This window comes from Notechis scutatus, chromosome 3 (genome assembly GCF_049901735.1).
Source record: "Notechis scutatus isolate UNSWTSFEM ecotype Mainland chromosome 3, rNotScu1.2, whole genome shotgun sequence".
Classification (NCBI taxonomy): Eukaryota; Metazoa; Chordata; class Lepidosauria; order Squamata; family Elapidae; genus Notechis; species Notechis scutatus.
This window is the reverse complement of record NC_142011.1, coordinates 192,255,309-192,283,008: the sequence shown is the minus strand read 5'-3', so window position 1 is coordinate 192,283,008 and position 27,700 is coordinate 192,255,309. Positions and strand designations below refer to the sequence as shown.

General features: G+C 38.7%; 1 long non-coding RNA gene across 3 annotated transcripts in view; it reads left to right on the top strand.

The window, feature by feature from the left end:
• The window catches only part of LOC148131536 (uncharacterized), a 79,547-nt gene that overhangs the window by 38,264 nt on the left and 13,583 nt on the right, over positions 1-27,700 (top strand). For 2 of the 3 annotated variants that reach the window (XR_015748391.1, XR_015748392.1), the window contains exon 2: positions 21,336-21,414. This is a non-coding gene — a long non-coding RNA (uncharacterized LOC148131536). Of the gene's footprint in view, positions 1-19,804; positions 19,896-21,335; positions 21,415-27,700 lie in introns of those variants that run through there. The other variant, XR_015748393.1, reaches the window with a different exon arrangement.

Sequence of the window (27,700 nt, the reverse complement as noted above, 5' to 3'; positions counted from 1 at the left end):
AGGTTCTTCAGTAGCACTTTCTTCAAAACAAAAGTGACCACTATATAATGTAGTTTTATCCTCAGGAGAGAGGCATGTGGTTTGGTTTGCACTCTTTATTTTTCCAAGGAAGTTTGACCATGAAAGCAGCTAAGAATCTTTAGATATACCATTGAATTAAATTGTTCAAGAGGGCTTGGGAGAAACCATTTAATGCAAAATCATTGCTTGTGAAGTATAGAGGACATATGGGGATCCACAGCTCTAGAAATGGATTAATCAGCTTTGGATTGATCTGAAAAATACTTCATCTGGATCAACCTATGAACATGGAACTATGCCCAGAATATGGAGATTCCATTTTCTCTAAAGCATACCATGAAAAAAATTGCTATAATATTTTATTTTTGTATGGAATTGGATGTAATTTATTGGCAAGCTGTCTTATTATGAGGCGATAAGTTGTCAAATTTCACTTAAATTTGTTCAAGCATTTTTAAGCTACATTCCAGCTTTTTCCTTTAAGTGCCCAGAACTGTTGATCTGAGATATAACTGGTGAAATTTACAAAAATAATAACCTCTTAAAGGGCAACAATTATGCCAAATTTCTGTCAGATATATTGAGAGTCCTTTGGGGAGAAAGGAAATAAAGGGTGTTTACCTTCTTGCCTGAAAGAAATGGATTTGATTTTCTGGGGATCACTGGCCTTTTCCAAATATATCAGGCAAGGTCAACTAGCTAAGGCAGCTCACAAAACATCATCATCTCACAATTGTCTACTGCAATCACTGACTGATAATGAGAAGGAACAAAAAAGGAGGGAGAGAATTTTTATCATCTTTAAAGATCCTTCAACCTGTTTTTCCAAGACCTGACCTGAGCAATAGATGGTTTAGGTAGACCTCGACTTACAACTATTCATTTAGAGACTGTTTGAAATTACAGTGGCACTGAAAAAAGTGACTTACAACTAATCATCACATTAATGACTGTTGCAACACCCCAAGGTCATTCCTCATTGACAGGAAATTTCTGCTTAGTTCTACTTCAACTCCTCCTTCCAGAAACATTTAGAGAAAAGCATTGACTGCCTTAAAAATTAGAACACATTTTTAAAAATTATCTATTTTGTCTTTTACACGCTTCCCATTTTCCCCCTCCCAACAAATTTTGGAAATATATGCGCCCCAGGCAAATCTTCTATCTTGATTTTTGTTCCACCATTTATCAGAAAAGCACTGCTGAAGACTGCAGAAACATCAGCTTGTTTGGAAAAGGTGGAGGTGAATTCTTGGCTTAATTTAACAATACCCTTAAGTTAGCCTTTTTCCCCGCCTCTTCCATGAGGCTCTGCAGGAAGCAGGTTGATGGATAGGATGACATTGTAAAAAAACCAAAGGGCACCTGGAGCCAATGCAAAACAGCAGAAGAATAAAAACAAGACACAAGTTTTGAGTCGTTTTATACATTTGAAAAATATTAACCTATCAACAACAATCAAAATTAAATGCACTCATGAGTGCCAGATTGAACCAGGCTAATTTCTCTTGAAAAAAACTGGTGTGGGTACTTGATCCACAGTATTTTATTTTATTTCTCCCAAATGCTAAAGAGAGAGAGAGAGAGAGACTGTGAGAGGGAGGGAGGGAGGGAGGGAAGGAAGGAAGGGAGGGAGGGAGGGAGGGAGGAAGGAAGGAAGCAAGCAAGGAAGGAAAAGCAGTAGAATGTTTGGAGCAGAGAAAGGGATATGATTGCATGACAGATCTGATAACGTACACACTGAATGTTCAATAATTGTTTTTCCCAGTTGAGATATTTCTAGCAGTGAAGCAGAAAGTAATTTTGGGACCAATCATGTTAGCTGTTTCTTCAAAGGACTTGCATGGTAAGGCTTCCGCTTTTTCAGAATGGCAGCCATCATAGACGTAGCTAGATGTCAAACACCTATTGACCACTTTGTCACATGACCTATACCTGAGCTAAATGGATAAACAGAGCAGGTCCTTTCATTTGGAGGAGGTGACAGAGGAAATTTTCAGAAACAGGAGTGATAGCCATTACAGCAGACCTTCTTGGAGAAGTTTGTTCATTTTTCTTTGTTGGAAAACAGAGCTGGTTGTGGCACACAGCCCATCTGAAGTTTCTTAGTTAGTCCATACCCAAAGGCTGTGATAGAGAATCTCATTGCTTGGCCATATTCCACTTCAGATAGGTTGGACCTCAAGTTCCAGAATTCGCAGAAAATAATGCTGAAGGGGACCAAGTTGCTGATTCTTCAGGTGGAGTGGTTGTGGTGGGGTGGTTTGTTTTCCTTAAACTTGAAAAATAAAATGAAATCCCACCCTGGGGTTCCTGCAGTTCTGCTCCACTTGAAGCCAACAGCAAAACTCCCAAGATTTCAGTGGAGCAGGATTGAAGCCTTGGGAAAAACAATAGTCATATTCAGAGATCCCTGTGCCAGCACAAATGAGCAAAACCTTCCACGGCCTCTCTTGCAGTCCAACAAGTACAATTTTGCTAGCGATATAGTAATGTGTAACAGCTTTCCCCGGATGGCTGTGTTAAAACAAAGAAGTGGTTGTCAGGCTTTTCGGAATCAGATGTTAATGATATTTCATGTCTTTGTTGAGTCTGTGAAAAGCAGCTACTGCACCTACAAGGGAAATGACTTCCATACCGGGTTCCTCCAGCCAAAAACTCTACAGAATGGGAAAACTGGACCCCATCCATATTTATGCTTTACAAAAGAGGTGCAAAAGAGGAGCGTTTGAGGCAGCGTTGATGGAACTGCCTCCCGCTTGTTTAGTCCTAAACGGAAAACTTATCATTGGGGTGGGGGGAACTTCAGCGAAAAGGATAAACGTGTGTGTGTGTGTGTGTGTGTGTGTGCCTGGGTGTGTGCGTGCTTGTGGTTTTTTTTCGTAAGGGACGGGGGGCTTTAACTGCCCACTCAATTATATTTTCAAATCTATCCCGGGCGGGAGGGAATATAAAATAAACTCTGTGTGCTTTTGGCAAAAAGAAGAATCAATAAAAACAGAAACAACAACTAAGCCATGCACACAGGCACACACACCCACACACACCCACATGGATAACTCTCATATACTTTGGGAAGTGCTGTGTTCCAAAAGGAATACTTCTTTCCAATTTTGGAAGAAGCTTTTTTTTTTTTTCTTTTGGAAAAAAAAGGTGGAGGATGCAGAAACAGCTGTCGACCAAAATTGTAACAAATGGTTGGCTTCCTTTTTTTTTTCACAGTTGTCTTTTTCCCTTCCATCCAACCCCAAAGCTGTTTAACTTACTGTAGATTCTAGAGAATAATACGTTTTCCTCGAATACTATTGCTTTACACCCTTACTTTGGCGATGCTGCAGCATGTCTTCACTTCTGCAAAACATTTCTATTTTCAGGAGAAGATTTTACAGCTAATTCATTGAACAGCTTTTCTTGCCTGTATTCCAGCTGGTGGGGATTATTTTAGTTCCTCTACTGAATATATATCATTTTAATCTTAAGACTTTAGACAGTGTACAGCGTAGTATTAAGTCGGCGACCAAATAAAATACAAAAGGTCTGATTCACTTAGGATTGCACACCCCATGCAGGGAGAAAACTAACATTTGCAAAGGAGGCCCTGCCAAAAATCACTTACATTCTCACCTTTCTTCTATTTACTAAATCCCACATTTCCCCTTGTGTGCAAAAATCTCCATCAAAGGTGCCCCTGAGAAATGAGGAAATCAAAATAAAGAATTCGGCTCCTTCGCCAGGTCAACTATCCTCCTTCTTTGCCAAAGAGTGATTTATATAAGGTTTTTTTTTTAAAGGATAAAAAAAAGAAAAAATCAAAAGTGAGCAGAAGGAAGAGACCTGGCTGGTTTGTTCAGTCCTGAAATGGAACACCAGCAGCACCACAAAATTTGGGCTGGGACTTTCTGAAAATGGATAAATTCTTTGCAGAAATGCAAGCCAGAAAGCAACCTGTGGATTCCAATAGTTTTTAGGATGCTCAGCCATTCTTCCCTATGTCCAGAGAGTAGGACAAGAAGTAATGGGTGGAATCTTGTTGAAAAAAAAAGTCTATGGAGATTCTCAGCCATCCAGTCCTGGTTGTCTCAAAGGTGTTTTTTTTTTCCAAGAAGCAACTGGAATTTCTGTTTTTTTCTTTAAAGACATTTCACTTCTCATGAGCTGAAAAAGCTTCTTGGATGAGAAATGAAACATTTTCAAAGAAAAACCAGAAAGTCCAGTTGCCTCTTGAAAAAAAAAAAAGCACCTTTGGGACTTGTTGAAGAGACATCTAACCTAAAAGTAAGGAGAAATTTTCTGATGATGGGAATAGCTTGCCTCCTGCAGCTGTGAATACTTTATTTATTTATTTATTTATTTATTTATTTATTTATTTATTTATTTATTTATTTATTTATTTATTTATTTATTTATTTATTTGTTTGTTTGTTTGTTTGTTTGTTTATTTGTTTGTTTATTTGTTTGTTTATTTGTTTATTTATTTGTCAAAAGCTTACAATACAACAGAAACAAGAAAAAAACATAAATTTAAATACAAGAAATAGGAACTAATAATTGGAGACAATAGGACAAGGACGGTAGGCACGATTGTGCACTTATGCACGCCCCTTACAGACCTCTTAGGAATGGGGTGAGGTCAATAGAGGTTAGTTTGAGGGTAAAGGAGTGGGGGTTTGAGCAGGTGACAACAGAGTCAGGTAGTGAGTTCCAGGCATTGACCACTCTGTTTCTGAAATCGTACTTCCTGCAATCGAGTTTGGAGTGGTTTACATTTACTTTACATCTGTTGTGTGCTCTTGTGTTGTTATGGTTAAAGGTGAAATATTCATTAACTGGTAAGATGTAACATATGATTTTATGTACTATGCTTAAGTCCAATCTTAGCTGGCATAGTTCAAGGTTGTCTAAGCCTGGAATCTCAAGTCTGGTGGTGTAGGGTATTCTGTTGTTAACAGAGGAATGTAGTACTCTTCTGGTAAAATACTTCTGGACTCGCTCAATTGTGTTTATGTCTGATATACAGTGTGGATTCCAGACAGCAGAGCTGAATTCAAATAATGGTCTAGCAAAGGTTTTTACTCCATCACTGGAGGTTCAGAAGTGATCTCCCAGATCAGCAATGGGTTGCTGTTAACATATCTATGGAGATTCTCAGTCATCCAGGTCATGGTTGTCCCAAAGGTACATTTTCAAGAGGCAACTGGACTTTCCAGAAAGTCCAGTTGCCTCTTGAAAAAGCACTTTTGCTGTTTTAACAGATGGAATGTGCAGCCATCTTCACTAGAAAAACAAAGAAGAGGGTCTAACTTCAACTCCCATGATAGCTGGAGTCACAGCTGAGAAATGGTTACAGGTAGTCCTCGACTTACGACCACAATTAAGCCCAAAATTTCTAAGAGACCATTGTTAAGTGAATTTCACCTCATTTAACAACCTTTCTTGCCACTGTTAAGTACCGTAAATCACTGCAGTTGCTAAGTGGGTAGCATGGCTCTTAAGTGAACCTGGACTCCCCATTGACTTTGCTTGTTAGAAGGTCGTAAAAGGGGATCACATGAACCTACTGAATAACAGAATAGCGGTAACAGAGTTGGAAGGGACTAGCTATGTTTCATAACAGTGCAGTTGTAACTTGGAATGGTCACTAAATGAATGTTCATAAGTTAAGGACTACCTGTTTTGAATGAATGAATGAATGGATGGGACTACCTGTTATGAATGAATGGATGAATGGATGAATGAATGAATGAATGAATGAATGAATGAATGAATGAATGAATGAATGATGAATTCTTTATTGGCCAAGGGTGATTAGACACACAAGGAATTTGTCTTGGTGCAAATGCTCTCAATGTACTTAAAAAGAAAAGATACATTCATCAAGAATCATAAGATACAACACTTAATGATAGTCATAGGGTACAAATAAGCAATCAAATCATACTAGGAAACAGTCAATAAAAATTGTTAGGATACAAGCAACAAGGTTACAGTCATATAGTCACAAGTGGGAGGGGATGGGTGATAGGAGTGATGAGAAGATTAATCGTAATAGTAACGCAGACTTAGTAAATAGCTGGGGTTATCTTTAGAGTGTGAATGGTATTAAGGTTAAAACCTGTTTTTCAATAGGAATCTTCTTCACACTCTAAAGAATGAATGCAGGCTTGCATGTAGAGTTCATGTAGAGTTCAGTGGGACTTCAATGCAGCATCCTATCAAGTCATGATCACAAGACGCTTCACTTAGTAATAGAGTTGCAGGTCCCAATTAGGGTTGCTAAGCGAGGACCACCTGTAGTAACAAAAGAGAGATATGAGGGGCATGGAGTTCTGTGAGAACCCATCTCTTCTAGGACTCTTTAATTTATTTCCCCACTCTCTGGTCCAGGACTAACCCCAGGACACTTCAACTGATATAAATATGATTCAGTTGTCAAGCATCTGAATTTGCTCATGTGACCATATGATGCAGCAAGGGTCATAAATGTGAAAACCATTAGTCACTTTTTTTTTAGTGTTATTGTAACTTTGAACGATTCCCTAAACAAATGGTTGTAATTTGAGGACTAGTTGTATTCTACCTACGATGACCCAGATCAGTGGCAAAACATTAGGCAAATTTTGCCAAATCACATCCGTTCTTCTGCACCTCCAGCCCTCTCTCCCATTTGTTCCACTATGCCCAGCGTAGGTAAACATCAATCATTTATATTTTCAACTGTCATCAAAGCTGCAGAGAAGACAGCTGCAGATTTCTGTTTAACACAGATGGTGGAGATGTGGAGGGGAGGGTGGAGGATACAGAAGCTGAGGGCTGCCTGGTCTTCCCATTATTTCAGAGCCTGTTTTGCATTTCGCTCTTCTTTCCCGATGTGTCTGAAAAATTAGATATACGGAAGGAAGTGTTTGACAGGCTGCAGATAAGTGTATTTCACCACCTTTTGATAACTCAAGCCCCCTCAGTCATAATGCATTTTGTTGACTTGTAAGATTTATGTGGGTCCTGTTGGGGAGAGGAGATACACACACACACACACACACACACACACACACACACACACACACACACACACACACACACACACAGACACACCAGATCTCTTGGATTGGCTTTCTGATATGAAAATCACAAGACAAGACCACACACAAGTTTGAATGTGGTTAAATGCATTTAGCCAAAAGCAATGTTACTTCATTCTTGTCAAGGGGAGGTGGGAAGTTAAGCAATACCCCCCCCCCCCTACACAGATCATAATCTATACTGTGGAAAGGAGGGAGCTTTTAAAACTCCCGCAAGAACTCCAAGGTTCTGCTTCACCAAGCAGATCTTATGACAGTTCAGAAAGCGCTTGAAATTTCTCTTAAGAATAATAATTTTTTAAATGTATTTACTGCCTGTGTCAGGGCTCCAAGTAATGCACCAAACTCCGAATGCAGGTAGATTCCTCGAAGAACAATTTATTGGATATATCATATTGGTGCAACTGGTGAAAACCGACTCTGAAAGCTCCCGTGGTTTTCACTTGATTAAAAAAATGAAAGTTTTCCCCTTCTCCCAAGTCATCAGTCATATTGTCCAATAGAGGTGCTGGCCGGTTGCTTGGTTACTTCACTCCTCCTCTCCCGGCCACCTGTTGGAATGACCTTGGTTCTAACAATGCTAACAATGTTTTGTTAGCAAAGTCACAGCTAACTATTCTCCCCTACTTGTCTCCTTTTCTGCCTTGTGGCAACCCTGAAGCCACAAAGATGGCCTCAGCCAGCTCTGCTTTAGGGTTGACAGTCTGACTCCCAGGGACTCTCCTAGCCTGTTAGAAAGGGATTGCTCAATAGGTCCCTGCATGCAAATGAGATCTTTGAACTAAATGGGATTTAAAATCTATGGAACCCAGAGCAAATATAGACTTCAAAAGTGATGACCTTCAGGGGAAGAGATTGGATTTTGTTGTGGAACATGATCACTTTTCCCGAATTGCACTTAAATCATTGTCTGAACGCTCCTAACTACCTCTTTTTTTCTGCTGTGTTCTTATCAGGTTCCCCTCATTTCACCCTCATATATGGGGTAGCTTAAAATCAACCTTAATTCTTCTAATCCTTGTGGTGTTTTCCCTTCAAGCATGCAATTAAACACTGCAATTTTGCTGTAGGTGCAATGTGATGACTTTCACTGATCATTTGTTTAGTGTTATAGTCTGGTGAATCCTTTCAAGATGGAATCAGCCCAGAATCTGCTGGCAACTTTAAGCTGGTGTAGATACTTGATCCTTGGGCAATGTCTGAGAACAGGAATTCTCTATCAGTTCTAGGAAAAGGAAGGTAAGAACAAATTACTTGCGAAAATGCTGCCAAGAAAATTGCATGGACTTATCCAGGTGGTTTCAGAAATCAAGACTGACCTGAAGGCACCCTTCCTCTATACCAGCCACAACTTTAAATAAAGTCAGTTTTCACTTTCCTGTTGTTTCATGGCAGGGGTGTCAAACTCGATGTCATCAAGGGCCGCATAAGGGTTGTGTTTGACCTCGGGGGCAGGGGCATGGTTAGAATGGGCATGGCCAGGGTGGGACTGGCCAGCTTTCAACATCACTCGTGTTAGGGGAACCTATGGTAGCCAAGTGCTAAGGCAGGAATTCCCTCAGACCCTCCCTCTCGCTCATTATAGTCTCCTTCCTTCCTTCCTTCCTTCCTTCCTTCCTTCCTTCCTTCCTTCCTTCCTTCCTTCCTTCCTTCCTTCCTTCCTTCCTTCCTTCCTTCCTTTTCCTTCTCTCTTTTCTTATTTTTCCTTCCCTGCTCTCTTTCCATCTTTCCTTTTCTTTATCTTTCCTCTTTCTCTTTCTCCTTTTCTATCCCTTCTTGCATGCTCAAATGCAAAAGGGGAAACATTTCTCCTTTTGTTTTTGTTTCTAGTTTGTTTTGCTAGCTCTCTGCCAGAAAAATGGCCCCCTGTTTTTGGCTGTGATGGCCTCCTGCAGCCCACTGCCAGCAAAAATAGAGCCCGGGACGGGCTGCACACAGCCCTCTCGAGCTCCGTTCTCACTGGCAGAGGCACCACAAGCCAGTCCTTTGCTGTTTCCAGGGCAATTCCATGGGCCAGATTAAAGTACTCCGGCCTTGAGTTTGATACCCCTGTTTCATGACGTAAGTCTCCCTGTATCTGTGACTACCTTTGAAGGCTGTCTGCTGAGAGGCCACTGACTTCCATGTACAATTGATGAGCCATTGCTGTATTTAGTTGGGAGTACTTATCTCAAATGATCTAAGCCCCAGAGCTCATTGAAACAGCATTTCCAAAAAGGCTTTAAGAATCGTTAACCTTATTTTAAGAAGCTTCTTCTCTGGCAACATTGAATTTTTAACTAGGGCATACAAAATGTTTGCCAGACCAATTCTCAAATACAGCTCATCTGCCTGGAATCTGCACTGTATATCGGGCATTAACACAACTGAGCGGGTTCAGAAGTATTTCTCAAGAAGAGTACTCCAGTCCTCTACTCACAATAGAATTCCCTATGCCTCCAGGCTTGAAATTCTGGGCCTGGACAATCTGGAACTGCACTGCGTGTGGTCTGAACTAAGCATAAAAAAACTGTCTGCTATAACAACTTGCCTGTCAATGACTTCTTCAGCTTCAATCACAATAATACACGGGCAAACAACTGATACATACCCAAGGTAAACTGCTCCAAACTCAATTGCAGAAAATACGACATCAGCAACAGAGTGGTCAACACTTGGAACGCCCTACCAGACTCCGTTGTTACAGCCTCAACCCCTCACAGCTTCAACCTCAAACTGTCTATTGTGGACCTCACCCCATTCCTAAGAGGTCCTTAAAGGGGGCATGCATAAGCGCACCAGCATGCCTACCATCCCTGTTTTACCGTCCCCATTTATCTGTATTTATTTCCCTTGTTCTTGTTTATGTTCATACTTATACTTGTTATCATATACATGTTAAACAAACAAACAAATAAATAAATACATTACAACAGATACTGCTTAGGTTTTTAAATGGATGGTTTCGCTACTTTTGACCTTGGTTCTAGCAGTCTTCTATTGCATGTCTTGCTTATTTTCAAAACAAACCCAGTAATCAGCTGTCTTTCATCTGCTATGTTTGGTATTATAAAAGGAACCAAGATTTGCTGACAACTTTTAGACCTGTGTTAATGCTATTCTAGGAATACCTGTCCAAGAGAGACCAATTAACTTCTGATATCAATAGATGATCAGGCTTCCTTGAAGATACTTATCCAAAACAGCTGTGCCAAATCAGAGTTTTTTGACAGATGATTGCATTGAAAGATTAACTACTACCATGTGTCAAAATTTGCCTCCTTCTCCAGCCCCAATATCAGCTCACGTCCAGGAAACTAATTGTTTGTTGTTTTCCTCATAGCAGGTGACATTTGGTGGGAGCACACAGAAATAAATCTTGAGGGCCAATCCCTGTATTTAATAGAGCCTGTACAATTGAAACAAGGGCAGACTCATTTGTTATCATCTTGTCTACAAGACAGGCATTACTAATGAAGGGAACAAATTTCATATCAATTTAGTTTTCTGCTCAGTCAAGGACTTCAACTCAGCTGTGAAGTAGAGTCTTATGAAAACATGTTAATGGGAAATAGAAACAATGGTGCCCATGGCAATTTTGGAAATAGCATTTGAGCAATCCAGAGGGAAGCAGCATTGAATAATCCCTGGGGGGGATAATGTTGTCATAGAATGCACATTGCAGTTTTTATGCTTTGCACAAAATCTATTTCTCCCTCTCTGTCTCTTTTTGTTTGGGAGAAAGACAGTGAACTTTGGATAAGCAGGAATTGGGGATATATATCTTAGCTTTTGGAGAAAGCAGTTCAGTTGAAAGAAAGATTAAAAAAGCAGATAGAACAGGAAGTGTGTGTGTGTGTGTGTGTGTGTGTGTAAGAAGAAAAAAAGAGAGGAGATGTGTAAAGACAGAGGGGGTGGGGGAGATAATGGAGGATTGGTCTATCTTTGTTGTCGTCCAGTTGCTAAGTTGTGTCCAACTCTTTGTGACTGTAACATGCTAGGTCCCTCTATGGAGATAGGAAATATTGCAAGCTAATGCAAGACAAAGACTTCTGTTACAGCTAATAGCAATAGCACTTGTAGCATTCTCTGAGTGGTTTGCAAATATCAGTATATTGCCCCCAACAATCTGGCTCCTCATTTTACTGACCTTTACTGACTTTGGACGCATAGAAGGCTGAATCAACTTGGAGCTGGTCAGGCCCAAACTCCTGGCTGTGGGCCAGCGATACTGCATTCTAACCACTGAACCACTATGTCTCTAGAAAGAGAACCAAAGTTGCAACCCAGCATGAGAAGGACAACCAAAGTTGCAACCCAGCATTCTGTTTCCCCAGTGCCAACCAGAATGTCTTGCAAGTAAGAATAAGAAAAGAAGACTTCTCTTATGATTGTTCCTCAGGAACAGATGTTAAGAAACATGTTGTTTCTCATATAATATGCATCCCTCCCTCCCCCTCCCTCCCTCTCCCTCCCTCCCTCTCCCTCTCTCTCCCTCTCTTATATGTGTAGTATAGTAAACTATATAGTAAATATATATAGCCCCAGATAGTTGAAAGTGTATTATTCACTCTTAAAGCCATCTATAATGATGGCTATCATCATATTTGTGGCAAACTCAGCAATAATTTGCCTTGGTATTACTAAAAATGACTTCCTGAAAACAAATTTGTATAGAATCTGCCAAAGACTATTCACTAATTAAATGGAATGGAATCACCATATTATTGATTGATTAGCTAGATGTACTTTTAGTTTGCCCAATAAATATATCTCTATACAGTGTTTAAATCGATTCAAATAGAGTTTTTATAAAAACCTACGTAATAAAAATGGAAACTAGAACAATAGACAACAGTATACCTCTGATTTCAATGAATGCAAGTTTATTCCTCAGTGATTTACCTACTAGTTTGTTATTATTTGAATTCTGATCCAGAAAGGCAAATTAAAAAGTTATATGTTGATTCTGAAAATAAAAGTTAAATCTGCAGTAGAGTAAATGTTATGAAAAGCCCAACATGTATACATGATGTAATAAAATGTTAACCAATACAGAGAATGTTGAATAGATTCTTTCTTTCTTCTACCTCTACATTTCCTCTGTGAAATGGATTTGGTTATATTTCAATCCCTTGTAGTTTGGGACAATATTGACTGTCTGGGATAGAAGCAATTTTGACTACTTTGATGGATGACATAATGGCAAATGAATGGGTTGAAGGACAAGTTGGTAGCACTACTGGTGCTTAGAGATCTCTGAATGATTTTGAGATTCAACTGATTAAGGATGGGGAATTAGATCTCTTTCTTTTTGGGGTCACTATCTCATTTTGCCAATTTGTTTTGCTTTCCCTGTGTGTATTTTTACAAGAAATTTTTTCCTCAGTAAAATGGAAAAAATGTGCACGTGTTTCAATAAAATGTGCATGATTAAATGAGTTAGATTAGTTTATTGGTGCCTTTTGAGTCCAGAATTCTGAAAAGTGTGAATTTTGGTATGCATGTTCTCAGGGGTAGGATTCAAAATTTTCAACAACCGGTTCTGTGGGCATGGCTTAGTTGGTGGGAGTGGCTTGGTGGTCATGTGACTGGGTGGACGTGGCTTGGTGGTCATGTTATTGGCTGGGCATGGCCAACTTAATATCACTCACATCGAGGCACGCATCTGCTCGCCTGGCCTCTTGTGACTGCGGGGATGCTGCAACAGTCGTAAGTGTGAAAAATGATCATAAGTCACTATTTTCAGTGCCATTGTAACTTTGAATGGTTACTCCACACAAGCAAAGTACCAGCAAAGGAGGGGAAAAGAACTCCAGAGATGTTCCTGAGACAGGAAGTCTAGTCCTGCCTAGAATGTAATAAGGGTTAACGGAGAGGCAGTTTCTGTAAGCAACACCAGAATGTTTCCTTCCTGCCTTCCTTCCAGGAGTAGGCCAGTAATTTCTTCTAACAACCGGTTCTCCAAACTGCTTAGAATGTTAACAACCGGTTCTAGCGAATAGGTGCGAACTGGTAGAATCCCACCCCTGCATGTTCTCCTATACATTAAGAAAGATCTAAAACCTATGCAGGAGCCAGTTTTGTGTAGTGGTTAATGCATCAGGCTAAAACCAGGAGACTGTAAGTTCTAGTCCTACCTTAACACAAAGCCAACTGGGTGACTTTAGGCCAATCACTCTCTCTCTCAGCCCTAGGAATCAGGCAATGGCAAACTATTTACCTTTAAAAACAATAAAAATGTTTATTACATTTTAAAATTCAGAAGAAAAAACAAAAACAAATACAAATCATGTGTGTGTGTATGTGTGTGTGTGTGCGCGCGCAGAGGAAAAAAAGAAGGGGAAAAGCAAAAGAATAAATATGAAGAAATGACTTCCTCCTTCATTGAGACAAGAATAATTTCAGTAACTGATCACCTTTTCTAAAATTTAAATCAAAATGCCTCTTCCTCCTATATCTCTTTTATTTATTAACACATAATAAAGCCTCATTATTATCTTTATCAGCAAAAGTCCATTAAGAGTTAATAGAAATACATATGTTAACCTTAAACAAATAAAATCAATTTCATATCCATTTTCTGTACATAGCAACATCATTTTCTCTAAAAATGCAACAAAAACACTCTTCTTCCCATATTTCATATTTCATATCTGTAAACAGAACTTTAAAGCCTTGTCAATCAAATTGAATCAGGAAAAATTCCATTAAGAGCTACCAAAAACAACATATTGAGAACCTTGATCTTTAATCCCTTTAAATAATGTCCCACATATTGATTTCTTATCATTTTCTTTTTATCTCCTCTCATAAACTCTTTTGCAAATTTAACAATAGCTTTAGCAAATTCCTTCAATAGCTTAGCATTTTCTCTAAAAATACAATGACAAAAAAATTATTCTATGGCAAACCATAGAAACCTTCTGAAACCTTGCTAAGAAAACTGTAAGGATGTTGCAGACAGCCATCAGGAGTCAACACTGACTTGAAGGTACAAATACATTTTTTAAAAATAATATTTTTAATGTATCCCACATTCACTTCTATTGACCATGGAATCAATCAATCAATCAGAATAAAGCTGGAAGGAAGGTTGGAGGTCTTTTAGTCCAATCCCTGCTCAAGCAGGGGACCCTACACCATTTCAATCAATTGACTGTCCAATTTCTTCTTAAAAACTTCCAGTGATGAATCACCTACAACTTCTTATGGCAAGCTGTTCCACTGCTTAATTGCCCTCACTGTTAGGAAGTGTCTCCTTAATTCCAAGTTGCTTCTCTTCTTGATTAATTTCCATCCATTGTTTCTTGACCTGCTTTGGAAAATAAGTTGACCCCCTTTCTCTTTGTGGCAGCCCCTCAAATACTGAAATACTACTATTATGTCCCTCCCAGCACTTCTTTTCTTTAGACTAGAGAAACCCAAATCCTGCAACCATTCTTCATATGTTTTAGTCTGCAGGCCTTTCATCCTCTTAGTTGCGCTTCTTTGCATCTTTTCCAAAGTCTCAGCATCTTTTTTGTAATGTGGTGACCAAAACTGGATGCAGTATTCTAGGTGTGGCCTTACGAAGGCTTTGTAAAAATGGTACTAGTACTTAATATGATTTTGATTCTATGCCTCTGTTTATGCAACCAATGATTGTATTAGTTTTTTTGGCTGCCGCCACACACTGCTAGCTCATATTTAAGTGATTGTCCACTAGAACTCATTAGGGAATTCTTGATCATTGGCATATTGGCTTGAGAAAGTCCAATGTTATGGTGACTGCAGCAAGATTACTGTACAGATGTCTATGGAGATTCTCAGTCATCCAGATCATGATTGTCCCAAAGGTTACTTTTTCAAAAGGCAACTAGACTTTGTTCTTTCCTGAAGATGTTTTGCTTCTCATTCAAGAAGCTTCAGTTCTGATTGAAGAAGATTCTTGGATGAGAAGCAAAACATCTTCAAGGAAAACAATGTCCAGTTGCCTTTTTGAAAAAGCACCTTTGAGACATTACTCTACAGAGTTAAGAAGATGCTCAGCTTCTCTTTCATATCTCTTAAGGCTTCACTGGGGTAAGTCACGAGAAAGAACATCATTTTAGCTCTCATTTCCAGTGGCTTATCCCAAAAAAGCTGTTGAACTCAGCCTGAGAACAGTTTTGAAATTAAAGAGGATCAACGATGTGAAGCATAATCCCAATGAATCATGGTTGGAAACACTGGATGATCCAGACTGAGTTGCATTCTTCCCTAGCGAGCTAAATCCAAACCCCCCTTTGAACATGCAAATCTATAGAGCTATATGGGTGGTCTGCCTTGAATGGCGGTTGGAAAACTTCAATCTCAATGAAGAATAAATTATTCATATACGTAGTGGAAATATCTCAATTAGAAAATCTGCTATTGCATTTGTGGGCACACCTGAAAGTGTTGATTGTTGTAGCTCTATAAAGACAGGAATGATACCATCCACACTTTTACTTGCTCCAAGATATGACCATTGGAATGCCATTAGAGGAAAATATCTGTGTTTGCCAAAGAAATAAATGAGAAAGACAGCTATACAAAAACTTTTGTATAATGATACAAAAATTTATTCCTCAACATTTCTTTCCAACTTTGTTTCTATTTTTTTACTGTTGCCTCCTGTTTGATACTAACCTCTCTTAGAAAATTACAATTGCCAGGCATTTGAACGTGTGTTTAGTTGCTATTTTTGTTTGATCTACATATTAAAATTACATTCTGAAAGCTAATGGCATAATAATGGTTGTAATTAATAAAAGAAAGCACCTCAAAGCAGCAGAAGGGTAGATGGAGGTTCACTTGATTGGGCCTCTCAGGTAAGAAATAAATAGGAGGGAAAAGTCCTCACACATAGCCAGCAGTTGTGAAGATATCTCAAGGAAGGTATAGCTGATCAAAATGTACCTTAATACGTTTCAATCAACTGAATTTAAAGAATTGCCTTGCAATTCCTGCATACATGTAAGGATACATGCTTTGACCTGTCCCCTTTTTCTTGGCAGAAATTATGCTGTAATGAGAAAGGTATTTAATATAAGTATAGAAGGAGAAGGATCTACATGATTCCAGTCTTTAGTTGTTTGTTTGTAGAAGACATCCTCAGAATGAAGGAATAACAGTTAAAATGATCACAAAACTTGTAACCATTTTCTCTTATTAATCTAAGAAGCCAATAGCTTAGCAACAAAAGAATCTCAGGCAATGGTTGGGATCTGTGTTCTCCAACATACAAAAAGCATTCTAGATGGACTTGGTTTGTAAATCTATTATCTGGATCATCTAAAGCAGGGGTGTCAAACTGGTGGCCCATGGGCTGGATGTGTTAAGTGCAGACCATGCCCACCCCAGCTCCACGAACAAAAAAGAAACACATCGTGAAATGTCATGTGACCGCAATGTGATGCCATGAGTTTGACACCCTTGACTTAAAGTCTCTCTTTCTTATAGTTAATTTTAGAAATATAAATGATGAACCATTTATGGCAAATCATCACAAATGGCTTAATGATGTTGAAGATGATTTTTGCTCCAGAAGTTTGAGTCCTAGTACTGAGTGTCGGCATGAGCTCCTATCACTCATCTCAGCTTTTGTCCAGCTAAGAAGCTTGTTCTATGCAAGTAGATAAAACAGGTACCACTTCACTGGGGATGAATCGGTGCTTCAGGCAGGCTGACCTATTTCTGCTCTCTGAACCTTCTCTGTTGTGGCACCTGTTTGCAAGGCAGCTCAAGGGAGGTAAAGGGGCCTTGGATGACACTGCAGGAATTGCTGATTCATACATGCCTAACAGAGGTGGTATTCAGCAGGTTCTGACCAGTTCTGGAGAACCAGTAGCAGAAATTTTGAGTAGTTCGGAGAACTGGCAAATACCACCTCTGACTGGCCCCACCCCCATCTATTCTCTGCCTCCTGAGTCCCAGCTGATCGGCTGGGTCTTCTTTGGTTGCCCTGCACAGAAGAACAGAACTGGAAAGCAGGTTAGTGGGTGGGGAGGGAATGGGATTTTGCAATAACCTTCCCCTGCCATGCCCACCAAGTCACGCCCACAGAACTGGTAGTAAAAACAAAATAATCCCACCACTGGTTAAGCTGGACCATACAACCAAAATCATGTATTACTTCTCTTCACTATTGTAAAGAAAGTTGAGGAAAAGTCTCATCAGCATTAACAAAATGTGTGCTGTGGAAGTTGGCACCTGTAATGGGGGCATAATAGAGAGGACTGTAAACTCTAATTCTGTCCCAATATAGTTCCATTCATATGGAAAAATAGTAATTTTGTTGGCATGTGTTCCTACCCAGGATGGGGAGAGGAAAGGCTCTCATACATAAATTAAAGTGCTCAGCAGGTTAATTAAGGTAATTAACAGATCTTAGTTAACATAAACAAAATAACATTTACAAACATACCAGAAGTTCCAAGCACAGCAGAACAGCTGCATCTCTCTTCAGTCTTCTGAATAACTTTAAAAATTGGCAAACTGGAGCTTCATTGGAGAGAAAAAAAAAGATAATAACTGTAGGAATGCAAATTAACAAAGCTAAATTAACACATTTAATAAGCACTCCAGTTCAAAAAAGGAAGAAAAAAAAAGGAAATAATATGTTCCAATATACTTGACAAAAAAAATCTTCTTGAATTGGACTGTCTCTCCTTAACTATTTAATTCCCATTAATAGAAATTCAAGGCAGGTAGATATTCTTCATAAGAAATATTTTTTCAGCAGTCATATCCATCGGACTGTCTTGTCTTCCTTCTATCCATTAATTTTTTAATTCTCCCAAGTACTAAAAACATATTCTAAGCACTGCTTAAGCTGTTGTTCTGAGATATATACAGTATATATTCTACCAACATCTACTATATAAATCCAAATCCAAAAACACTAGAGAATTCCTGGAAGGCCGGCTCTCAGACAAATTGGTCATCATAGGCACATAGAGATAACATCTGCATATAATTCAAGAGACAACCAAAAAGCCAAAAAGAAAACAAATAAAATCCAAAAAGCCGAAAAGAAAAACACCTCCTCATCCATCAATCAAACTTCAGACGAGCAGAGATTAACACCAAGATTAACACTAGACCAGCAAATAAGAAGCAAGCAAGACCCCAATCAAGGAACTAACCAGAGTTGGTATTCAGCAGGTTCTGGCTAGTTCTGGAGAACCGGTAGTGGAAATTTTGAGTAATTTGGAGAACTGGCAAATACCATCTCTGACTGGAGATTTTACAATATCCTTCCCCTGCCACACCCACCAAGCCATGCCCACAGAACCGGTAGTAAAAAAAAAATTGAATCCCGCCACTGGAACTGCCAACTCAAACAAACAAGCAAACAGTACACAGCCCAATCAAGAAACCAGTCAGTCAATTCCCACCAACACTGACAGGGCAAGCTAGTAGAAACACTATTCCCTTAATAGCACAGATAATGTTACCTAGTTTGGTAATGACGTTTTTGCAAGAAAATAACCAACCTCAGAAAGGACCAAGCACCCACTGTCATGGTTCCGACTAACAAGCCCAAGCAAATCAGGGACTCAAATCTGGGACTCAGATCTCTCTCAAAGAACTTCTTTACTGGGCACATCATATCAGCACAATTAAATGTAAAAACAACTCCAAATATTTCCCGCAGTTTCAGTGTAATTAAAATGGAAATAACTCCTTCCCCAAAAGTTCCAGGTCACGTTGGCCAATTAGGTTAATAGGCGGGCTCTCCAGGTATTCCTCCCCATCTCTTTTCACCATCTGTAGATGTAAATTGGTTCCCATTTCATCCTCCTTCCCCCTCCCCACTCAGTGTGGCAACTGTGAAATAGAAAAATGGCTTTGGCCCGGTTCGATTCGAAGTTGACACCCACCCTTGAGGTTGGGACACCCGCAACCTTGAGGTACAAATATTTTCTTCTATCTACTACATACCCTAGAAATATACTATTTTTTATTTTTGATATGCTTAAATGTATAATTAAATCTATAATTAATTAAATATAATTAAACCTATAATTCTTGTGACAATACTTTTATCAAATGAGAACCATGTGGAGCAGTACTCATGACATGCAGATTATTTCAGAAAAGTTGCCTACAACACTTCAAAATTAGGGCCCTTCCAAATGAAGATTTTCTGTCCAGTTGATCCAGATAGTTGTCTAGAAACAGACTCAAATATTTTGACTTTCAACCAGTCTATGCAACAATGGATATCTGTCTTTTCCGACAATGGTATGATATCTTCAGGAAACCTGAAGTTTTTGCTTTCATATAGCACAGAATTATTTCTCAGAGAAAGCTGCTAATTGTTTTCTATGGGTCCTGGGCACCTCTCATAGAGAGTGCTAAAACTAGATTGAAATCCATCAAGCAGGGAAAGTGAAAATATCTGCCTGACCATTAAAAATAAAATAAAATAAATTTTGCATCATCCATATTTTCATTCCTTGTGGATGTTGTTGAACTGTAAATCACAGCACATGTTATTTTTGTCTGTATGAGTTTCCCCCATTTTAAGGAATCTGAATGAAATTAATAAAAAAATTATAATCAGTGTAATGGCTTATTCTAAAACTGACAAAAGTTCCTGTTGATCTCCTTTGATATATTTGCTTTTCTGCAGAAGTTGAAAATCTTTCAATTGCTAAGGAATGGCAGGTCAAAGCAACAAATAGGATTTCCTAATACAAGAGATAGGAAAGTGGTATAAAGAAAATGGAACCATGGACTGTTACCAAGAAGGAAATTATCCAGCAGATGGCATTCTTCTCTCATAGAACCATTATTTATTTTACTCAGGTGATTATGTGTCATAGACCATTGGAAAAATACATAGGTAAACTCAAGCCACTATTGACTCAATTGTCCAAGTACTGGCCATGGAAAGGAACAATTAAGAACGGGACAATTTTATTGTTTCTCTGTCTTTCAATTTTTTTATTTAACTCAGGTTCTTTTCATCCATTTTATGACCCCACCCCCCCAAAAAAGTGATATCAAATAATGAATAATATGAAATTTTTGCCCATCCCTATTAGCTTAAAATTGCAAAAAGCATTGAGGAAGCATGAGATAAATTAAGTGTCACAAATAAGGTGGAATACATTACATTATATCCAGGCATTCCAGTTTTTAGCGCGCAAACTTCTGTCTCTGAATAAGCAAATCAGTCCCTAACTGACACTTAAAATCTCAACTCCTTTTTGAGCTGTTGATGAAGTTATGTAGATAATTGTCAAGATCTTATAAAGCACAATGAACATCCTGTGGACCACATTAATAGCTCATCCATTACCCATTATTCTATATGGAGGAAATTTATTTAGGAAGTTCCCGAATAATGAGAAGAATGATGCTATGAAGTACTGGATCACATAAGTATGAAAAAAATAAATGATGTTCCATATATTGCTGACTAATAACTCCGGTCAACTGAACTAATATAGGCAAAGTTAACATATGCTGTGATTTACAATTGAACAACTTCTGCAAATCCTGAGGCTGCATATCCCCAATCTCATCTTTCTGATATCTCATTATTCTGATGCCATGAAAAAGTACTACAGTTCCCATGCTGACCAGGAGGCAAATGACCTTTGTGTTATAGGTTTGACAATTTTGCAATTATGGTATTTTTAAAAAAAGTTAGGATCTCTATCAATTCACCAATGTTAGATTGGCAGCATTGGATATGGCTGTTTATGAGTGTTTCTGAGAGTGGGAATCTAACTTGAGGAAGGGTTAGTGAAGCAGATTTTATAAATAGAATAGAATAGAATAGCAGAGTTTGGAAGGGACCTTGGAGGTCTTCTAGTCCAACCCCCTGCCTAGGCAGGAAACCCTACACCACTTAAGACAAATGGTTATCCAACATCTTTTTAAAAATTTCCAGTTGGAGCATTCACAACTTCTGGAGGCAAGTTGTTCCACTGATTAATTGTTCTAACTGTCAGGAAATTTCTCCTTAGTTCTAAGTTGCTTCTCTCCTTGATTAGTTTCCACCCATTGCTTCTTGTCCTGCCCTCAGAAAGGAGAATTATTTGCAGGAAATGCATTATAGGAATAAACAAAGAATAATGCTAGCTATACATCATCTCATGAGGAGGATCAAAGGTGTTGTGCTAGCATAAGAAGAAAAGGAGATGGAATCAACCTCAGATCAGCAATCTCTTAGATCAAGAGTGAGTAAATTGAGAATCAGAGGATATAAAGAATTAATACTGATCTTTCTATCTACAGCCCACTGCTTTCTTGTGTAGGTCATGGGGTGCCAAAGAGTCAAGGACACTGGATTTGCACTTTCAACATGCAACTCCTGGTAAGTTTCATGTCACATTTTATTCTTAATATAGATTTCAGTTGGCATATGATTTAGTTCCCTTTGCAATGAACTTTATGATGCTGCTGATGGGGAACACTTAATCTCCCGCTTGGTACAGCTGACAAAACGAGGAGAGCCTATGGCCCAGAGGTTAATACATGTGCCTAATATGCAAGTGGCCAGGGTTCTAATCCCAGAAGGGTGGTTAGCTGAAGAGAGCTAAACAGCTTGAAATAGCTATACTAGTCTCCCTTTATTTCTTTGTTAGTAAATTTAACACATCCAATTTATGTGCAAAACCGTATCACATGAAATAGATTGATTGAGGAATAAAGACTGACCCAAAGTGGTCAGTTTGGAGATTTGAATCTGGGACTCATCAAAACATAGATGCATGTGCGCACACAGAGAGAGAGAGAGAGAGAGAGAGAGAGAAATACAGATATACAGTATATCCTGGGGGAATTATGAATCTATATCCTTCGAATTAGAGAATTGCATCATAACTTCAGCTATAAATACTGTACATTTGAGCTATCCAAGCAAAGTATTCATAGCAGCCAAAAGATAATAATATATGAGAGGTTCTTAAACATTCTAATTATTAGGAGAAAGAGGATAATCATCAGCTATAGTTACAGAAAAAAAGTTACTCAGGACCTAAGGAGGGTTGATTCATCTGAGACAAGACAGGGGAGTGGTCAACTGCCCAAAGAACAGGGAGGGATGCATCTCTCCCATAATCATAGTGATCCAATATAACTGGCCAGTCTCCAGTTCCATCATATAAGGAGATACTTGTATGCTCAAGCATCTCTCCTGCAATTATATAGATAGGTATATTTAGAAAGTACATTTACTTCTACTTGGTGACACATGCAACATCTGAAACGGAGCTGTTATGGAGCACATCAAACTGTACTGAGGTTAGAGAAGTTGCCTTGCGTCCTAGAGAGGATGTTTGTGATTTTGTGACTTTTCCCCATATAAACTACCTCTTTGTTCTGTGGGCTTCATGAAAAAAGCTGGCATTTATACAAATGTAGATATTGTCAATTGCACACCAGCAGCTGGACCCAGGCCCACCAGAGCGACAGCCCAAAGTGTGGCTGGTGGTGGTTAAAGAAACTCTGTGTTAGTCATTTCTTCCATCCTGGTCAGTTGCCTTCCCCATCTGATTCATTACTTTGAACCTCCATGGAGTAGCAAATGTTGGCCAGATACAGCTGGATGACCAATAAGAAAAATATCAGCAGTTCAGTGGGGAGAAGAAAGTTAGACTCAGAAAGTTCTGAAAAAGCCTGCATCCTCTGTTTAGGAAAACAGATTTGCAGCTTGCCTAAGTTTTCATTTCCACCATATTGAGGGATGTTCTATTTACTGAGCAACACGTATAATCTTCCTTCAATTTTGTAGCATGCTTCAAATTACCCTTACTGAAGAATCCTAATCTTGCTTCGGTTACCTATAACTTAATAAGGTGTCCAGATCACATTACTATATTCTTCCTCATGGGATTTCCCATGTAACAGTTTGAGAATGTTATAATTTCCAAAATATAAGTATATTTTCCCATTGCAGCAATACATTTATGCAAGGGAAATAATTTCACCAGCATTTAATTATTTGAGTTATGCCGTTACTTGTTTGTACCTGTACCACAGTTAATGGCTCTTCTTTTGACCATGGAGCCTTAAATGTTTTAGCATTAAAATAATTATGTCTTATGTGAATCTGACTGCAAGTCTCCTCTCTATGAGCTACAATATTATAATGTCCACTTGCAGTAATAATAGCACTGCTGTTATAGAAAAAAGTCCTCACTACCAAGAAATGCTGATGATCATGACAGTGAAAACAATAAAGTGTGGTTTACTGAAACAGATCACGTAAAAAGGCAGCCCATAATCACTGAAGCTGACCAAAGGACCACTTGGTTATAACTTCCAGGAACTGAGAGTTCAACACCACCCATAGATTGGATACCAGCTATTTCTGGAGGAATATAGACATAGCCAGGGAGAAATTTATTATCCTGTAATCAGTTGACTTCTGAACCCACTAGCATACTGTCTTGCTAAGGTTAAATCTCCTTTTTTCTGCCCATCCAGACCTTTAACCAGTGGAACAACTTGCCACCAGAAGTTGTTAATTTTCCAGCACTAAAAGTTTTAAAGAAAAGATTGAACAACCATTTGTCTGATATATGGTATATTTCCTGCCTGAGCAAGGGGTTGGACTAGAAGACCTCCAAGGTCCCTTCCAACTCTGTTTTCTATTCTATTCTATTCTATTCTATTCTATTCTATTCTATTCTATTCTATTCTATTCTATTCTATTCTATTCTATTCTATTCTTTACGTCTTCCAGATATAGAAGCAAGTGCTAAACCATAGATAAACCTTCACCTAATCTCCTCTCTTTTCTCTGACACTCCTTAACATACTTCTTCATGCTTCCAACATTTTTAAGCAGTTCTGTGTTTTGGTTTTTCCTTCCCTCATTTTCAGTTGCAGCTGTCCATCTACTGTCCACCTATCTCCTGATCCTGACCAAGATATGTAATACCCTTCTCCATCTTTCTAGCACGGCCTTCTGTTCTAGTTTTTTCTTCTGGTCCTGCAATTCTAATAAACATCTCCCCAAATCTCCTTTAATTTAGCCCTACTCTTAAGTTTGTCTCTCTCCCTTTTTCATCCACTCCAGTATATCACAGTGCTCTTCCACAAATCCTTTTTCACTGGATGACACTCTAGAGTTTGATGGCAGCCAGTTTGGTCTTCTGCTTTCTCTTACAGTTCAGACAGTTCTACCATTAGCCAGATCAATGTGATATCATTCTGTTTCCTTCACTTCCATTAGTACTTTTTCCATTACCTACTACTCATTTTCACACAGAGACTCTTTTATCTTGTTTTGCATTACATAATCAAAATAGTCTCTAATAAACTTTAATTTTCCAAACTCTAAAGTCTTACTGCCTGTGTGCACTTTCTTTTCTTGCTGGTGCAATTTAAGAGGTAGAGAAGATAGAGAAGGAGCTGTTCCCTGTCTAGAAAATGTTATTTGAAAATGTGGAGAAAGAGAAAGCTACAGATATACTAGGCAAAGATACCACCACCGTGAAGGCAGTTAATATTAGACACATTTGCAGATATTGCAATCATCTGTAATACTTTGAGTGGTCATATCCTATTCCCACCCTCAGAATGAAGATCTAGACTTGTGTTCTGAATACTATCCTTAGCTCTACTACTTGTAGCTACTGAGTAAGTATATGGAGTTTTAATAGTTAAAGGATAAAAAAAAATCAGATGGTATAAGTGAAGATCCACATGTGCTGGACCCACATTGCTTTAGCCATCAACAAAATTATGGAAAAACATCCAAAAGTTTTTTTTTAAGTGTGGCCATCTTATATACAATACATGCATTGATAAGTAGACATTGTTTTCTCAAATACATTCACAGCATGCCAAGCAATTTCATCCCAAGAAAAAGTTATTCAGGCACACAAGGCAAAGAGTTAGTTACTGCCACAGCTGTTCCATGCCAAATTATCCATTGTAGCCCTAAATAAAATCCCAGCACTCAGGTTTATAAATGAAACTAGTGGAACTGATCATTGGAAGGTTGGCCCAGATGTGTGGGTTTTTTTTAAAAAAGCATCCATTAGACAAAGAAAGTCCAATGAAATGACTATTATTGTAATTGTCCTCTTGGAAGCAAAGCTGTATTTCAAGACAAAGTAGCCAAAGCTTTTTTAAGTAGCCTGTGCTTTTGAAAGAGCTTTATAAAGCCTAATAAATAGCTTTCCAACATTTGGGCCTAATAATTAAAATTAAACATATTCAAGTTGGTGATTTCATTTTGAAGCAATTGATATTTCTACAGTAGGATCAATAGACAGAGAATCTGTCCTTCAAATGCCTATTCTTTACCAAAACTAGCCACACCCCAGCAAAGCATAAGAAACCCCACGAGGTTTAAACATATCTCATTGTTTTTTTTCCAGTCTGTATTTTCCTCCCTAATTCCAGGAATAAAATTTGTCACTGAGGCACTAAGGAATCTCTGAAAAAGATTTGTCCTGGTTTCCCGGCAACGGTAACTACACAGAGTGTTCCCGGTTACATTGCTGCGTAGAGTAGCCTTCTCTTCATTCAGCAGCACAACTGTTTTCAGATATATGTGGGGGAAAGGAACTGGTTAGACTCAAATTAATAGGGTAAACAGAATCAAAGGGAACGGTGGCAGGCTTGGCTTCTTTCCACAGTTGGAAAAAGGGCAAGGTCGAAGCAAGCTTTTCCAACCACTGTAGAAATGTCATGGGAAAAGCTCAACTGGTAAGGATTCTCTTTCATGTCTCCTGTAAAAGTAGACAAGGCCAGTTTTTGGACTCCTTCTCTCCAGCAGCACAAATCATTGTAGTACCAATTGTTATGATCTCGAGATTTGATTTTGAACCTATGTGTTGTGGTTCGCTGGCAGCCAGTGCAGACAGCAGCGGTATCAGAAAGTGACAAAGAAAGGAACCAATCAGGGAGTCTGGAGAGGACTTGGACAAGGGTCCTGATGCAGGGATGGGGCCAGGACCATCTGGGAGTCGGGTGCTGCTTTCGGAGCCTTCGGAGTCTGGCAGCAGCAAAGCAGAGGACAGAAGGGAGCCTGTTCCCAGTGTGTGTGCACAGAGCTGCTAGAAGGCAAGAACAGCTGAAGCAGAAGGGGTGACTTGGGAGTAAGGCTGGGAGGTGATTGCCCCTCCCATAAGGGATAAAAGTCAGACCTGAATGGTGAAAGCTTTGCAGGAAGCAAAGCAGTTCAATAGATTCCGAGCCCTCTTTGAAGCTCTGTGTATTCTGGTTGTTTTTTTTCTGGTACTGTTATATTTGGATACTTCTGCTTCTGGCAGCATTCTACAGCACTGACAGGCATGTGCTTATCTTGGGGAACTGTTTAAGATTAGTTCTGGCTGTGAATGAAAATAATTCCCAGCATTGCATTAAAATAGGTTTTGCTTTTAAAACAAGTTTGGGTTTAATTACGTTTGATGAAGCCTGGGTCAGAACATGCGTGTAAAAGAATGCAAGATCCATATTTTAATGGGATTCAATGCAACATATTGACTGGGTTCACCAACATAGTGGACAGAATTGGGTCACTTTCTGGGTTTGCAGCAGACAAAAAGCAGGGGGAAAAATAATGTTCCCCAAACTGTGAGGTGTACCTCCCTTGGTATAATAAATCCAGTGTAAAGTGTAAAGTTTCCTTGCACTGTTTTCATTGCTCGTTTGTGTTCATTTTAGTGTTTGGATTTTTAGGGGAGATGTTGTGCATTAGGATTGTGCTAATAGGGCATTTGATGGCAAAACATTTAAAGACCACCTCCTTAGGGGGTTAATATTAACAAATGCTGGACAATGAGACCTGCTAGGGCTTAAATCTCCTAATTAAGCTGCATAAGGGTCTCTGTTTTTCATATAGACTGGCATAAATGACATACATTTTTATTGACTATATAACCAATGCAATTTGAGGACTTTGCTGTATGACACTGTCCATGCCTGAGACAGGCTTGTTGATTGAAATCCAAATCTTCTACAATCATAAACAATATTTAGCATGGGAAGCACTCAAAAGCAAGCTGAAAAATGGCCCCTTTTTAGTGTAAAATGGGAGCTGAACTATCTGCATTTGCTGATTATCACCCCATTATTTTTTCCTAGAAGTATTTCAACCTTTGTATTGTGATGATCAGGATATGATGTCTTACATGAGACTCCAGAAACAGTGAAAAAAAAATGCAGTTCACTTCAAGATAACTGGAAGATTTGATAAATATGAGATTATGCTATTGCTAATTGCAACAGGACTGGATTTCTCTATTGCAAGGAAATGGTAACCCAGATGCAACTGATATCCAATTTTAAATTTCCAAACCGTATTCCGATTGCTATGGAAAAAAAAAAACTTATGTAAGGCTTTCTCCATAAAACAACCATAGAATGTCCTTGAAAGGGATATTTAAACATTGCAAATTATTTCTACAAAGCAAAAACTTAAACATCTTTATCTACTTTCAAACTGCTTCAACTTTTTTAATGCTTTGTTTTTCTCAGAATCTCAGTTAACCTTTTTCATGTGAATTATTAACTAAACACTCTTATCTTTTGATGAAGAGAATCATCTGCTTCTTCATCAAATGATTTTGTTTCATCTCACTGACTGCATTTTCCATGTGCCAACATTCAATGATTTTTAACAAGCATATATAGTAAGCAGG